Source organism: Doryrhamphus excisus, linkage group LG18 (genome assembly GCF_037039965.1).
Source record: "Doryrhamphus excisus strain RoL-2023G ecotype Guam linkage group LG18, RoL_Dexc_Guam_v1.1, whole genome shotgun sequence".
In the NCBI taxonomy this organism is placed as follows: Eukaryota; Metazoa; Chordata; class Actinopteri; order Syngnathiformes; family Syngnathidae; genus Doryrhamphus; species Doryrhamphus excisus.
In genome coordinates, this window is record NC_136374.1 from 13,159,670 (window position 1) to 13,174,697 (window position 15,028).

The following is a 15,028-nucleotide window of genomic DNA, read 5'->3' on the forward strand; positions in this document are numbered from 1 at the left end:
ATTTTGTTACAATAAAAATAAAAAAAAAGTTTGTCCACCCGTGGATTAGCGGCTTTGTAAAATTGGAAGTAAAGTGACATTTTTCCGTGCCGTCAACCAGGAAGTTCCTGCCAAAATAAAACCGGAACTAGATAAGTGTTATTTAAAATACACTACTTACATTTAATAGGAATGAAAACTATGATTATTAATATTTCTGGGGGTGTATCATTTCCAACACGTGATGTATCTTATTTTATTTTGCCGTACAAAAGTACCACAGTCGTTATGGCTTTTTCATTCGCGTTCCACAAGGAGGCGGCATTGTCTTACAAGTTTTGAACGTCCCGCCATTCTTCACCATGCAAAAGTGCAGCCTTCTCCATGATAAGTCATAGCACATTATCAAACAAAAGTAGACGTATCCAAATAGTGTTATTGCTAAATGTTGTGGATTTCACAGCAAACCGCTCAAAATGTCTTCAATCTTGATTCCTTCCCATGTCGTCTTCCAGGTCATACTAGGTGTTCAAAATAGCATCCAGGAACACAAATAATTGTTTTCTCAATACAATGAAAATTCCTGCTGTCAAAGGCTTCACTTCCTCTTGAGTCAGTCCTGTTGTGTTTGCTTTTTGTTCTTGTCTACAAACAGCAGCCTCAGCCACCTTGATGCCTGTATGAATTGTATTCTCGTCTTGGGAATGATGGCATCAAAGTTTGCTTATTGGTTTAGGAATGGCTGCGTGTCCCTCCTCCCCGTCGCCATTGTTGAGCAGTCGTCTGACTCTGTGTTTGCACAGCAACCATGAGTATTGTGAGGAAGGATATTTAGTCTGATTGAGCCACTGTGGACATCCCCTCCCTATGACCTCAGATAGACTTCACAACATAAGAGATTGCAGACATCCTCATAGTTGACCTTTGTGGTGGAATGTAGGAGTGTCAAAAGATCATTTTTGACACCGTAAAAGGATTACACATAATACTTTTTTTACTTATTTTGATTAATATACAAACCTACTGTAATTTCTGTAAAAAGGTACATGTCCAGTGTGAAAAAGTCATTGCCAATCCTCGCTGGCCGACGATATAGAAAGTAATTGAGATCTATCAGTCTAGAAAAAGGTAGAACGCCATTTTTTAAAGCTTTGGTGCTTCAGTGAACCCCAGTAAATCCCATTATCCACAAATGGCGAAAACACGGAACAGCGCTAACCTTCCAAGGACTGGCCAGCCAACCAAAATTGCCCCAAGAGTGCAGCTACGACTTATCCAAGAGGTCACAAAAGACCCCACAATAATGTCCAAAGAACTGTAATGACAGCATTGTAAGCTAGCTGAAATTAACTCAAAAGAAAAACACAGAAAGACACAAAAAAAGAAACAGGAACGCATATTTCCCTTTTGTGTGCATTATTGCACGAGAAAATGAATTAATATCAGCTAGCTTACAATGCTGTCATTGGGATAAAGAAATATGAACGCATATTTCTTTCCCTTTTGTGTGCATTATTGCACGAGAAAATGAGTTAATTTCAGCTAGCTTATAATGTTGTCATTGGGATAAAGAAATATGAACGCTTATTTCTTTCCCTATTGTGTGCATTATTACACAAGAAAATTAGTTAATTTCAGCTAGCTTACAATGCTGTCATAGGGATACACCTATTTCAACTCTGAAGCCCTGTAAAACCTTTAACAGCATTGCATCGTTTGATATACATACTGTGATCATGCATTAACACTTACACTGATGATAACATGTAATAGTTGCAGTATCTTTCCATATTTTGATGATTTAAAACACTACCAAAACTTCTTTCCTTGTTTTTTTAAGAGGGATTCATAATCAAAATAGGTGTATCCCAATGACAGTATTGTAAGCTAGCTGAAATGAACACATTTTCATGTATTATAATGCACAAAAAAGTGAAAGAAACATGTTCATGTTTCACATAAGGATTTTAAATGATGGCCACAATTCCCCAAAATGTGCAGTTCCCCTTTAACTGAGGCCTGCAGTTCTTTGGACCTTATTATGGTTTTTTTGTGACCTCAAGTTGGCAAGTTGGCTCGTACAAAAGAAATTTGGTTGAATTTACGCGTTATGTTTTTATCAAAACTCACTAGAGGTGTCCTTAAACAGGTTCTGTTTAGCTGGGCCAATAATCAACATCCCAGTTTTGTCAGTGTTTAAGAGTCACAAGTTACAGGATATCTACTGTTTACCATCAATATCAAGTAGTAATGTGTATTAGTACTTTACATGTGCATAAAAAGACAAACACATCACAAAGTAGACGACTGAAGGTTTAAAAACCATATAGTAGTAGCTTAGGGTCTCATCACACCCTCATTACTTCGATTATCTCACACACGATCAAAATAATAGGATTTTTGCCACAGAAGTTACATAGTACTCTGTGGTGTGCAGTGGTGCGTGTGTGTCTGTGTGTGTGTGTAGGAACAAAGCTCCAGTGTTTTGTTTTTTTTCGAGAAGGGTTCATTTATTGCCAATAAAAGGCCCACCAAAGTGTTTGTTTGTTTTGTTTACCACTGCGGCCCGTGCCTGTGTTTGGCTTCTCTCTCACTCTCTTTAATTAACATTTCAGTCATGTCTGCAGGAAAAGTTGCCATTACACAGAACAAATAGTGAAAGTACTGTACATTATGTTTGTTTGGTTTTTTTTAACAGAAGTATATCCATCATCACGTTCATTAAACAGAACTATAGTGGTATATCAGTCATCGCAGCTTCCTGTAAATACCACAAACTAATTCCAGAAAGACACGATAGGTGAGTAATATACACTGACACACTTGGCGTGGTTTTGATAAACCTGTTCAAGAAAAGCAGGAAAAAAAAGTAGCAGTGTCGCTTGTGTCACAGAGTGGAAATTTCCATTGCTTTAAATATGAAAATAAGATGCTTCATGTCAAAGACATATGATATGAATAAGGTAGGCGGGACTTCATCGTCATCGAGGGCTCTGTGTGCATATTTAATTGGAATATACTCGGTTGCATGGCGGTCGAGTGGTTAGCGTGCAGACCTCACAACTAGGTAACCTGAGTTCAATCCCACCCTCTGTGTGGAGTGGCTGACTTCCTCCCACATTCTAAAAACATGCTAGGTTAATTATGTATGAATGTGAGTGTGAATGGTTGTTTGTCTATATGTGCCCTGTGATTGGTTGGCGACCAGTCCAGGGTGTACCCTCTCTCGCCCAAAGACAGCTGCAATAGGCTCCAGCACCCCCCGCGACCCTTGTGAGGAAAAGCGGTAGAAAATGAATGAATGAATGAATGAATGAAATATACTAGGTTGCACGGCGGTCCAGTGGTTAGCGCCCAGACCTCACAGCTAGAAAACCTGAGTTCAATCCCACCCTCAGCCATCTCTGTGTGGAGTGCCCGGCTTCCTCCCACATTCCAAAAACATGCTAGGTTAATTAGGTATGAATGTGAGTGTGAATGGTTGTTTGTCTATATGCGCCCTGTGATTGGCCGGCGACCAGCCAGTGTGCACCCCGCCTCTCGCCCAAAGACAGCTGGGATAGGCTCCAGCACCCTCCACGACCCTTGTGAGGAAAAGCGGTAGAAAATGAATGAATGAATGAAATATACTCGGCTGCACGGGGGTCTAGTGGTTAGCATGCAGACCTCACAGCTAGGAAACCTGAGTTCAATCCCACCCTCGGCCATCTCTGTGTGGAGTGTCCGGCTTCCTCCCACATTCCAAAAACATGCTAGGTTAATTAGGTATGTATGTGAGTGTGAATGGTTGTTTGTCTATATGTGCCCTGTGATTGGCCGGCGACCAGCCAGTGTGTACCCCGCCTCTCGCCCGAAGACAGCTGGAATAAGCTCCAGATAAGCGGTAGAAAATGGATGGATGGATGAAATATACTAACTGAAACGAATTTACATGGATTGCCACCAGCCAATCTCCTCCTTTAATATTGTAATTTACTATTCCATAACCAGTCTCTTTTCCTCTTTCTATTATGCATGGTTGCATTTGATCGAAGGTTACCTCAGGTGACGGGAGGCGGAGCAACGCTGTACTGTTAAGCCTCACACTGAAATTCCGTCAAAAAGATTTTGTCAAGAGTGCCTGGACGTGTGGAAAAGGTTGTTCTGAGGAATGACTTAATAATGTTAATTACTATGTATCTATAGCTATATATATATATATATTTGTGTTTATGGGGCGAGAAGGTTAGTTAGAGCATACTGTTCTGCTTGCACACCTTCACTCTATTTCCAGTCAGGGACAGTGTCAGAGTGGAGTGTGACGGGTTTATTGGTCTGGCATTCATCAGTGACTCTCAGAGAATGGCCAACACACACCAGGCACGTCCATCATTAACGCCATCAATACGTCACAAGTTTTATATGAGTGATGAGCCGCTGCAAACGTCAGTTTGAAAACCATGCAATAGTATAACTGAATGAGCAATGAAATGAGCTAAATGAGCTCTTTATGTTATTTAATTAATATAATACTATCATAAATTAATAAAAGCTAAATAATTAATACCTTATAATTAGTGTTTGGTATATTAAACGGAAGGTTTGTTTAATTATGCACACACGAAACCTTGAAATGGGGATAAATGCGCCACTGCTATGCTGAAAGTAATAAAATAATAAAAAGTTATCAAAAAGTCCAACATGTTTCACATCTTAAAACATCACTTCCTCGGTTTCCCATTGGGAGGCTTCTCTGACCTTTACCCTTGTTATTACACTCGTAATTCAATTCCGCTGAGGGTTGGGGCTTAGTTTAAAGCTGACTCATCATTTGGAGCAACTAAACCAATCAATTTGAGCTTAAAACTGACAAAAGGCCACATTCACTCTAAGACTGTCTGAATATTCCATATTTAATGGATTTAATTGAATTTCTTATATGCTGTGCGGGAATAGTTATTTATGTGCCTGATCTGAACAAGATGTTTTCTATCATAATCTGACGTGATAATGACCCGACTCTTCCCCGCCCCACCACCGCACCACCAGGAAATGCTTCCGGCTGCGATACAATCATCATAAGATTGGTCCTGTTTTCATGAGACGACAGAAGTCATGCTTCATGTTGCAGTGAGAGTCCTAATTGGACAACAGAGGGTTTAATGAGAGGACGGCTGGTTTGCATGTCCTCCTCCCTCAGCTTCAATTCCAACCTTACCTCACTTGGCTCGGCCCAAACAACCCAGCGACGCTCCAGTGAGCTTAGCCAAACAGTCTGGGAGCAACAAGCTAATGCCGTGTGACAGTCTGTTTTTTTCCAGAGGAAGAGCGGGACTGACATGTTTCCAAATGGATATAATGATGAGAGAAGAAGGGAGGTGGGGGTGGGATGATGTCTCTTTGTGATGGACAATGGGTGCAGGGTTTAACTCTCTCCTCACCCCCTTTCACTTGTTTGAACCTGGAAAATAAAACATAATATCACATTTCGAGCTACTTTTATAGGTCATATTACATTACAGCAATGGCAAATCTGCTCTGCCAATGGGGAACCCGCGGTGGTTACAGGTGGCACAAACAATTCTGCAAAGCTTGCACCCGTACAACTGTGTTCCCGGTGATATTATTTTTCAAATACACCAAACTTTGACCCTCATACTGCATGTCAGATCACATGACAAAATCACCAGCAAATTTGGTGCACACTTTTATTAGACTGACAAGCACATGTGTAATAAAATTGCACAAGATTGGTTGAAAAAGAGGCTGCACGGCGGTCTAGTGGTTAGTGCGCAGACCTCACAGCTAGGAGACCAGGGTTCAATTCCACCCTCGGCCATCTCTGTGTGGAGTTTGTATGTTCTCCCCGTGCATGCGTGGGTTTTCTCGCGCACGGATTATAGTTGTTCATCAATTAATCATTAATATCGTCGGGCCCTAATTTTGGTCGGTCTATATTGTCAGACATCCCTACGTTTTATAATTTGTATAAATATTTACATTTTCTTCTTAAAGTATTGCAATGTTTAAAAAATATATTGTTTGCACAGCATGGTGGTCGAGTGGTTAGCACGCAGATCTCACAGCTAGGAGACCAGGGTTCAATTCCACCCTCGGCCATCTCTGTGTGGAGTTTGCATGTTCCCCCCGTGCATGCATGGGTTTTCTCCGGGTACTCCGGTTTCCTCCCACATTCCAAAAACATGCTAGGTTAATTAGCGACTCCAAATTGTCCATAGGTATGAATGTGAGTGTGAATGGTTGTTTGTCTATATGTGCCTTGTGATTGGCTGGCCACCAGTCCAGGGTGTACCCCACCTCTCGCCCGAAGACAGCTGGGATAGGCTCCAGCACCCCCGACCCTCATGAGGAAAAAGCGGTAGAAAATGAATGAATGGTTGAAAAACATGGCTGCCATCACCGTTGTAAATATTGTTTTATGACTGCAGTACTTTTTTCTGTGATTATCCACATTTTTGTTATTGTGTCTTTTTTTTATAAATTACTACATATATTCAGGCTTGTGATTGGCCAACATATTATTTTTGGTTATGAATATGTAATGATGAATCCTGTTGCTTTGGCATGCACATGTGATTTCATGGAAGTAAAGTAAAGTAAAATGGCTGAATGGCTATAGAATCTTTGCTTCCAAGCTCTTGACGCCAAACTGAAACATATGAAGCAATAACTTTGGCCAATGTACACTGTAACAATGGCGTCGGGGTCATGGGAAAGGCTAATGCTAACATTTACACTCATTTTTCAGTTCTTTCTAGCTGTTTCATGACTCAGGGATTTGACATTTTTAGTTCCGTACGTTTCCCCCCCAAAAGCATCTCTTAGTGTCGTAATGGGGGGTAAACTTTTCAGGGGCCCTAAGGTCCCACCGAGGCTGAGGCGATGGTGGGCCCTGCGATGAAAAGAACGGAGTGTGTCAGCGATTTAGCCAAGAGTTACAGCTACGTTTGGCGACTCGCCTGCTACCCGCTCAGCTGAGCGGAGTGACCGAGGCGCTCACAATGAATTGAGACCTTGTTGGTGCGTAGGCGGCTTTGAAAATTTGGATGGGGGCAAAATGGAGAGGACAAGAAGAATGGGCATTAAGCGCCCTGTCGTGTGATTCTAACTGCTCCTGAACCATCCAGCTGGTTCTGGTTGGTTTTTGGTTTGCGCTCAAAAGCCAAAAGTTGGAAGACTTTCATCTCTTTTGTTTGCTGCTATGCTGGCAAACACCATAATGAGCGCTTAAGACTGTCAAAATATGGACAGTGAAGCGTTTAAGCAACAATACAGCGGTGTGAAAGTGTTTTCCCGTCCTGATTTCGTATTTTTTTGGCATGTTTGTCATACTTAAATGTTTCAGATCATAAAACAAAATGAAATATTAATCATGCATGAACTGTTTTTTTAAGGTCATGCCACAGCATCTCAACAGGATTCAGGTCAGGACTTTGACTAGTCCACTACAAAGTCTTTATTTTGTTTTTCTGGATCGTTGTCCTGCTGTAGAACCCAAGTTGGTTTCAGCTTGAGGTCACAAACAGATGGCCGAACATTCTCTTTTAGGATTTTTTGATAGGTTCCATTTATCACAGCAAGATTTCCAGATCCTGAAGCAGCAAAACAGCTCCAGACCATCACACTGCCACCACCATATTTTACTTTAGGTATGCTCTGTTTCTGAAATGTGCATTACTTTTACACAAAATGTAATGGGACACACACCGTTTCAAAAAGTTCAACTTTTGTCATATCAGACAACAGAATATTGAGACCAGTCTTAATGTTCTTTTTCTTCAGCAGTGGTATTTGTCTTGGAACTCTGCCATGCAAGCCGTTTTTACCCAGTGTCTTTCTTATGTGAAAAAAGAAGAATTAAAGTTTATTGTAATACCAACAATGTTGTGATTTTTTTTGTTTCTGTTTGTACAAAAAGACTGGGGCTGCACGGTATTCGAGTGGTTAGCACACAGACCTCACAACTAGGAGACCAGAGTTCAATTCCACCCTCAGCCATCTCTGTGTCGAGTTTCACCGGGTTTTTCTCCGGGTACTCCGGTTTCCTCCCACATTCCAAAAACATGCTAGGTTAATTGGTGACTCCGAATTGTCCATAGGTATGAATGTGAGTGTGAATGGTTGTTTGTCTATATGTGCCCTGTGATTCACTGGCAACCAGTCCAGGGTGTACCCCTCCTCTCGCCCGAAGACAGCTGGGATAGGCTCCAGCATGCCCACGACCCTTGTGAGGATAAGCGGTAGAAAATGAATGAATGAATGAATGAACAAACAAAAAGACTGTGCAAGATGAAAAGTAAAGAATGGCAATGGTTATTTTTTCCATCAAGGGTCGACACAGTGAGTTAATAACCTGATTTGGCTTTATTTTTTACCCCAGATACCCTTCCTGACGCAACACTCCTATTTATCCAGGCTTAGAGCTTGCACTGTAGCAATGGCTGCAGAATCATACCTGCAGCGTCTGTACAAAAGGCACGAGAAGGTACCAGGGCAGTTGGTAAAACATTGCAATCCAATAAGTTAAATATTGGTTTCTATGAGAAATAGTAGGGCAACATAGCACTCCTATGTATTGCATGTTGAGACAATAGAGGTGAATACATCTTCAAAAGTATATAGAAGAGTGGATTTCCCTTATTTCAGATTTTTTAATAAGAATATTTCCAACAGAAAAAGAAAAAAAGCTATGGTGTTGCAGTGTACAGTGATATGGGGTCAATACCCGAATGGCATGATTGAGAAATGTGAGTAGCCTAGTTGGATTGCACGCAGCCGTGTAGATGTGGACTTTTAAAACACACACCATCTTTTGTTGGTCGTGCCATGCTTTATCTCGCCGTTTCACAAACCGGGCTAGGAGTGCAAAAGAAGAAGAAGAATGGGCTTGAGAAACCGTCGGCGCAGCAGCTTGACGTGCCAGCTCTCTCTAAAAAAAAAAAAAAAAAAAAAAGCTGGTTGAGACACTGCACCTCTCTGATGGCTGTTGCCTTGGTGATAGTGAATCCCATCGCCCGAGTTTGCGTCATGTTTCACGTGACGCAAACTCAAATGTTGAACCTGCTTCATCTAGGACATAAAATATGGAGATTCTTAATTAGGTTTCATAGCCAAAAACTATAATTGTCTCTAAAAGTGCATCCATGTGTAAATGAGGCTTCACACTTCCTGAACTACTTCCTGGTTCTGTCCAGTGAACGTCTGTGCCCTTGGGCGCTGTACAGAGATCATTTTGCAGAGAGAGTTATGCAAAAACTTCAAATATTTTTGACCACAAAACAGTCTTTGTGTTGGTGAAATAAGAGCTTAAGCAGAAGCGGAGTAAACAAAACCTGAAACGCTGCCTACGTGTTCCCATGTGAAATAGTTAGCCCATGCTGCACTTTAGCAGACATACACAAACATTTACAAGTGATTGATTGAAGTATAGCCTCGGGTACAGCTAAATATAGAATTCTAAATCTATATTTAATGTATGTCAAAAATTTGCTTTACATCAATATAGCTTTTCACTTCCAATCATTTGAACTGTTACGATTGCCTGTGGAACTAAACAACAAATCATGAGGACACTGGTCAGTTTTTCTTGGTCAGACTATTTGTCCCACAGGAAGTAATGCAAAGAGAAATAGTCTGTTCCAGGGTCAAACCGCAAAAACCGAGGTTAACCAATGTTAACACCTAAAAGCAATAAAACCATAAGCAATAAAACCATCTGATTTTTGATGACAAAAGACGACTGATTAAAGACGCTATGAATGATATGTAGTATTCTACAATGGTCACTAGGACTACGTTCACACTGCAGGTTAATTAGATTTTTTTTTTTTTTTACTATTTTTTACTTAATTTTTTCATATGCGTATCCGATCTACTGTAGTCTGAACGTTCTAGTCACATATACAGTATCAGACGTCATCAAAAGTCGTGTTTTGCCATGTGAGACTTGGATAAAGGTACTCAACAGAGGTAGGCAAAAAGGTGTTCTTCTCGCATTAGAATACTTTTGTCATGTTATCTACTGCCATTATTGTTGACCACGTATCACTGCTTAGCCAAAAACAAATATTTCAATACGAAAAAATATGTTTTTGTCTTTTTCTATAATGTTCTATCCTTTATTAAACTGGTGGGTTTTTATTTAAACCACATACAGGACTTTAAAAATAAAAAATCAGCTTTGGTAGTGTTTATTCGTCTCCTTGCTGATGTAAATATCCCCTTCCAGGCATCTTATTTTCTTCTCCTGTCAATTTAAAGTTGTTAAGAGTGGCACTATTATCCTCCACAAAGACAAAGAATGATTGATTGATCAAAGTCATAATCTGTTTTCCAGTCTGCCCATGTTAATCCAATCCTTAAACAGTCAAACACGGTCTCGTCAAAGTCTTTTCTGTTGTGTTCTGGGTCATTTACATCCAGTGCAACAGTGTATCCGCCTTTTAAAAAGCTGTTTCAATCATATTCAAGCAATAATTCTGATTTAACAACAAATTAATACTATGATAATGGTAAGAGTGCTTTATGTGTACAATGAAACAGCTATATGTTCAACACTCAGCTATTCTCGTGATCAAGTTCTTCTGGAATTCCAACTCACTTATACAACGCATTCACAGCTAAACACCATGTAAACAAAAGGAAAGAATGACAGCGCTCCAACAAACCTGCCACCGAAAACAGAATAGACTGGTTAGCATTTTGTTGTAATTGTCACTCGAGTGAAGACACAACAACAACAAAAACAGCCCGGCTCACCTGCAACAGCTTTAAAGTGGCTGGGAAAGCCTTCTTGGAAGAGGACCACAATATAATAAGCAGCTGAAAGTGGATTCAGATTTGGGCAGCTTTAGAAGGTCACAACAGAGGTGCGATTGTGTGGTGAATGTGAGAAGAGGGGCAGAATTCCTTCAAGGAGGAGTTTCATTAATGGGGGAAAAAATTCCCAGAACAGACCAAATTCACTGACTAAGCAAAAGTTAGGAGTTAGGACAATACATAATACCAGCTTTAGAGAACATACATATACATATTAAGATTCACAGATGACGTTTGTATTTAAATAAACAAATAAACATACACTAAGCAAACAACAACCTGCACCCTGATAAAACACAACACTTCTTATCAACCAGAGAGTAGTAATACCACATTTACAACATCTGTATAAAGTGGACCTATTATGCTTTTCCACTTTTCCGACCTGTAAATGTAGTTAAAATGTTGTTTTCTCGTGTTAGACGATGCCAAAGTTTCAGATAATTAGGATTGCACATTTGGAAGTGAGATGTGACAGACATTAGGGATGAATCTGAATACTTTTTTCAAACACAAGCTCTTTGTGACATCACAGGGTGCTGGACATTGCGCACAAACTGTAGGCCTTGCTAAAGCTAAAGCTACTTACCATTGAGAGACATCTTGAAGTAACCCCTTTTCTTGAGAAACTGCGGACTGTTCAGTCTCTACTTACGGATTGGATTCAGGATCCAACACATTTTGCTGTATGTTAAAAAAACGGCCATTTAAAAAAAAATAATCGCCATTTATTATCAACTCCTATGAATTTGGTAGCACAAACCGGAAGTCTTTCTCTGCACTGGCAGTGTGACCAACCACTGACGGCAGGGCGTGGGTGGAATACATAAACAGACCGTTTTTGCCCGTGAAATCCAAAGAAATACAGCTGAATAGGTGCAGATCCTGGAAGCACTTTCTGTGCCGGTTATAAGATCTGCTTCTTCCGATATGTTACATTGTGTAAATATAATAAACATGTAATGTTTCATAAAGTCAATTAAGTTACTATTTTGTTTTCCCCATTCGTCTTTATTGACACACAAAAAAAGTGCGTAATCATTATTAACTGGGGAAAGATGTCCGAGGTCAGCAGGGGACATCTGTGACAAACCACCAACATTTACAGTATTGCCTCCCTTTATTACTATATCAGCTGACTGTGCTGTGCTCTCCCCGCAGCCTTACAGCTATGACTATTTGACCCCAGCTGACTCACCCATCTCGGGTAACTAATCAGGTTTGACTGCTCAAATCATGGCGATGTGACAAAGAACATGCACCAATTTGACCTTAAATCCCATACTGATATCTGACCTCTGATGGCCCAAAATGCATTCAATTTGGATCTCAAGCGCTATTTTAAGAAAAACTACATATTTAAATTTATATGACAACTTCACAGGTACCCCGCCTCTCGCCCAAAGACAGCTGGGATAGGCTCCAGCACCCACTGCGACCCTTGTGAGGATAAGCAGCGGAAAATGAATAATAATTTTAAAACTCCACAGTTTGGATTTTTTAAGGGTACCAATGTTAGCAAATGGGAAATATACGTATGAAGACAAAAATTCCTTCATTCATTTTCTACCGCTTTTTCTCACGAGGGTCGCGAGGGGTGCTGGAGCCTATCCCAGCTGTCTTTGGGCGAGAGGCGGGGTACACCCTGGACTGGTCACCAGCCAATCACAGGGCACATATAGACAAACAACCATTCACACTCACATTCATACCTATGGACAATTTGGAGTCGCCAATTAACCTAGCATGTTTTTGGAATGTGGGAGGAGAAAATATACACATATATAAACGAACATTAGCAACAAAGCATTTTCACTTTTGGAATTTGGCCATAAACCAACCGTCACCTACTCTGAGTGATGCCAGGGTACGTTTGTGATTCCTCCACTTCGAATTGATAATGTCATTTAAAAAATGTTTTTCATTCACTTGTAGTGGAATTATTTCCTCTAGCAAAATGCATGAAAAAACTAAACAGACAGAGACAGGCAGTCAAAGGTGCCTCTAAGGTTTAAAAAAAAAAAAGCAGTCTAAATGATAATGGTCCTCTTTTGGCTGATTGCCATTGTCCCCGAGTACATTTCCTTGGATTTTCTATTTCCATGGTTTTCGTGACAAATTCCTCTGGCGAGGACCCGTTACCTTGTCCACTCCCATTGAGAGCGTGAACATCACTCAGTGTTTTAACAACCACTGCTGGGTACGGCTTGGCGGGAGCTCCTGCCATTACATCATTTACAGTCTCTTACATACTATAGTATATACACTACACATCACATATAAATACAAATGCAAAATAAAAAATGTGATGTTATATTTACAGAATTTCACTCACATCTGCAGTTAATTTCACCTCCAAGTTAAATGGATTCATAATTAATTGTTAATTGTGTTGGTTAATGTGAGTGTATTCCATTACCCAGAAGGTTGTTGTCTTTCTTTTTTATTTGCTCTTTTCCCTCCTTGTTAGCCTCTACAAGGATTTCTGCTTAGGTGAATCGGTGATCGATAGTGGGTTCTATTTAAGGAGGCTGATCCGGGATTGGTTTCACCTGGTTTGATTAATCTGTGTCTACTCATCCTGTCCGACCAATTATGCCTGGACACTCTTGTGTTGGGTTGGTTGAGCTCAGCTCAGTCATTTATCGCAGATCCTACTTTTGTGCAAGGGGCACCTGGTCTCCACCAAGCAAAGCGTCTTTGGGGGGGGGGGGGGGGGTGGGGTGGGGCGGTGGGGGGGGGGGCACAAACAATACTTAACGATAAATGTCCTATACGGTTTCCCTTTAACATTGTCGAGACAATCATAGTTACTGATGATTACGGTCCTGGATCGGTTTTGAAGAAATACTGATCAACATAGACCCAGACAGCACAGTGATGTACTGCAGTGACCTCCACGATGAAAGGAGACCTTTGATGCGTTTGTGTTTTGCCAGAACGCAACCCAAGCTGTGCAGAACAGGAAACAAATCTGTTTTTCTTGGCTCAACCCAATCCCGGAATCTTGGGAGTGTTCGTATTGCATACGCATGTTTGGTTTTACGGAAAAACTCCAGCAAAGCGGTGCCTTCAACAGGTGGATAGCCTAGCATGCTTCCTATTGTCGCATTTCCTCTCATACAACAAAATCGTTATCTTTGAGGATTAAAGATAGTGAAAATGAATAGTGCGAGTCAAATCAGGTCAGGTTTAAAACTACAGACATAAATAGCGATATTAGGTAGAAACATAGGATGTGGTACTGGTCTACCATGTCTGTAGTTGGCTGCTTTTTGCTATTTTCAACTAAATCTTTAAGGGTTTATCAATCAATGGACGTATTCTTGTCAATTATTTAATGGTTCCAATAATATTCAATGTTTTATACTAAATATAATATTTTTGAGGTCCGGAATAGTGCGAGTCAAATCAGGTCAGGTTTAAAACTACAGACCTAAATAGCGATATTAGGTAGCAACATAGGATGTGGTACTGGTCTACCATGTCTGTAGTTGGCTTCTTTTTGCTATTTTCAACTAAATCTTTGAGGGTTCATCAATAAATTGACTTATTCTTGTTAATTCTTTAATGGTTCCAATAATATTCAATGTTTTATATTATAATATTTTTGAGGTCCCGTTGATTCGTTCTTAGGATTTATCTCACTGCTAGTGAAGAACTGCCATGTCAAATGCCATGTTTACGTTGGCTTTTGTTATTCGTTCAAAAATGTTGCAAAATGCAAACTGAAATGTACAAAAAAAACCTACTTTTTTCCCCCCATTACAGGAAGTAATAAAAATCATATGAATCCATTCCTGACATTCAAAATACACACACAAAAAATACAGTATAGTTTGAATTTTACAAGCAGAAACCAAAGTTTGTATTTCTTGTAGCTATATTTTACTGAGCAGCCAGGACACACCTGAACTACTTCCATCACTACCTTATGGTACATGGCATAAAGTCCATCAGGTTCTTCCTTGTTACCATCCACTCCATGTGTGGTTTGTGCATGGAACACAGAACTGCACAAATAACAACAAAGGAAAACTTTTTAGAATCTAGTTCTAGTCTTGCAAGATTTGCATGATGGTGGTTTTGTGTGAGAGCCCCTTTTTTTTACCCTCTGTGAACTCCCCCCAATACAAGGGAGGGTGAGCCCACTCTGAGCTCATGGTGCTTTGTGAAGTGGACTCTGGGAAGAATATTATCAACACAAAGGCTGGTGATGGACACTGACTCT

At 40.4% G+C, this 15,028-nt stretch overlaps 1 protein-coding gene across 2 annotated transcripts in view; it reads right to left on the reverse strand.

Moving 5' to 3' along the window:
• Positions 1–15,028, reverse strand: part of phc2b (polyhomeotic homolog 2b (Drosophila)) — a 39,238-nt gene that overhangs the window by 21,728 nt on the left and 2,482 nt on the right. The window contains exons 2-3 of one of the 2 annotated variants that reach the window (XM_058055806.2): positions 8,786–8,908; positions 5,177–5,419 (exon numbers count right to left, since the gene is read on the reverse strand). The gene's annotated coding sequence lies outside the window, so the exon portion shown is untranslated. The remainder of the gene's footprint in view (positions 1–5,176; positions 5,420–8,785; positions 8,909–15,028) is intronic. The other variant, XM_058055805.2, reaches the window with a different exon arrangement.